This window comes from Chrysochloris asiatica, unplaced genomic scaffold, assembly GCF_000296735.1.
Source record: "Chrysochloris asiatica unplaced genomic scaffold, ChrAsi1.0 scaffold00437, whole genome shotgun sequence".
NCBI lineage: Eukaryota > Metazoa > Chordata > Mammalia > Afrosoricida > Chrysochloridae > Chrysochloris > Chrysochloris asiatica.
The window spans coordinates 427032-429368 of record NW_006408955.1 but is presented as its reverse complement, the minus strand read 5'-3'; the positions used below and the strand labels follow the sequence as shown (position 1 = coordinate 429368).

Genomic DNA, 2337 nt, shown 5'->3' with positions numbered 1-2337 from the left:
TGAACAGATATTTAGCCTCTACGTTTAGGAAGAAGCCACTACATGCTAGCACAGTTGTTGTTGTTAGGTGCCATCGAGTCGGTACCGATTCATAGCGACCTTATGCACAGTAGAATGAAACACTGTCAGATCCTGGGCCAACTTCACTATTGTTGCCACACTTGAGTCCATAGATGCTGCCACTTGGCCAATCCATCTCATTGGGGGTCTTCCTCTTTTTCTCTGACCCTCCACCTTACCAGACATGATATCCCTCTCCAGCGACTGGTCCCTCCTGACAATATGTCCAAAGTATGAGAGACGAAGTTTGGCCATCTTGGCCTCTAAGGAGCACTCTGGCTGTACTTCTTCCAAAATGGATCTATTGGTTCTTTTGGCAGCCTATGGCACTTTCAATATTCTCCTCCAGTACCATAACTCAAAAGCATCAATTCTTCTACGATCTTCCTTATTCACTGTCCAACTTTCGCATGCATATGATGTAATTGAAAAATACCATGGCTTGGGTCAGGCACACCTTAGTCCTCAAGCTGGCATCTCTGCTCTTCAATACTTTAAAAAGGTCTTGTACAATAGCCACTAACCCAGTACACCAAGTATACTGAAATAGAAAGATGTAACAAGAAAAATAGCTACATTAGAAAGACTTTAACACTTCAGAAAAAGAGTAAAACACTTTCCATTTCTCCCTTTTAGCCTCGAAAATAACATCATATAGTCTGGATCTACCTATACAGTTCTACATCAGCTTCTAGAATATTTGTCAGGAGGGAAAAAAATAAAATGACACTGACCAGTGCAGTCTTTGGATATTTAGGAAGGGGAGGGGGTGAAAGCCAGTTCTCAGAACAAATAAGTTGGCTTCAGTCCAAAGATCAGCAGGATGTTTGGATTCTTTGTTTTTCCACACTTTGACATGCTTGTCCTTTTCTTGCAAAGGCTCCAGTTTGACAGCCCTTTGCACCTCTCGTTCTCTTTGTTGGCTTCCGTTTTGTGTGTCAGTTTCTCTTCTGCCATTTTACTGAAGTTGTTGTCCCCTTCTATTGCTTTCTGAAGCACTTCTCGCCCTCTCATTTCTCAGTAAGCTGCTTCAAGACCTCAGCTTCATGGGGCTTGTGTCTTTTTTCTGCAGCTTCTAATTTCTTCTGAATCTCTTCCAGGGAAAGTTCCTTCTTTTTTAGAAGGGAAGGGGTATCTGGGACTGATTCTTTTGGATAAAGGCTGAGAATCAGCTCAAAGGCTTGGTCTGAGGCATGCTTCTCCAGGTCTTTCATCTGGATATCAGAAGAAGCCATGGGGAAGCAACGACAAGAGATTGGTGTCATATTCTATGCAATCCATGGGTTGGGAAAGCTCTGCTTGGTCCGAGCCCCCTGGCTGCACTCTTTTGTTCAGCTGTTTTATTTAATCATTTCTTCCAGTTGCTTTAATGTCTCTATGTTCAATAACAAATTTCAAAGTTTCTTCAGATATCCATTTGATCATTTTCTTTTCTTTTCTTTCCTGTCTTTTTAATAACCTTTTTCTTTCTTCATGTCTGATGTCCTTGATGTCATCCTTCTGGTCTTCTGTCATAAGTGTCGAATCTATCAACTGCTTTGAGATGGTCTCTAAATTCAGGTGGGATAGACTCAAGGTCATATCTTGGCTCTCTGAACTTATTTCTGTTTTCTTCGCCTTCAACTTACAATTGAAAAAACATATGAGTAATCTGTTCCAAAGTTGGACCCTGGCCTTGTTTTCACTGATGACATTTACCTTCTCCATTATCTCTTCCCACAGGTGTAGTCAATTTGATTCCTATGCATCCCATCTGGTGAGGTCTATACGTATTGTTGTATTTATGTTGTTGAAAAAAGGTGTTTGCAAAGAAAAAGTCATTGGTCTTAAAAAAAAAAAAAATGATGCTGGCCATGCAACCTCCAGCATCCTTACTATCACCTAGGACATGTTTTCTAACTACTGATCTTTCCTCTTTGTTTTTAACTCTTGCATCCCAATCACCAGTAACTATCAATGCATCTTGATTGTATGTCTGGTCAATGTCAAATTAAGAAATTTGTAGAACTCTTCAATTCATTTGGCTTTAGTGGTTGGTGGATAAACTTGAATCATAGTGGTATTAAGTTGACTTCCTTGTATATGTGTGGATATTATCCTATCACAAACAGCACTGTACATTCAAGATAGATTTTTTTAAAATAAATGTTTTATTGTGTACTGAGTGATCGTTTATATGGGGGAACATTAGTTTTACATTCATTCTATCCTATATCGTTTGATTGCCTTAGTTACCATCCCGTCCATGCATCTTCCCCCAATGAAAGGGTATACCTT

General features: G+C 39.8%; 1 pseudogene; it reads right to left on the bottom strand.

Annotated features, from left to right (window-relative positions):
- Positions 1–763: 763 nt before the first annotated feature.
- LOC102835054 lies at positions 764–1295 on the bottom strand (annotated as a pseudogene).
- Positions 1296–2337: the final 1042 nt, after the last annotated feature.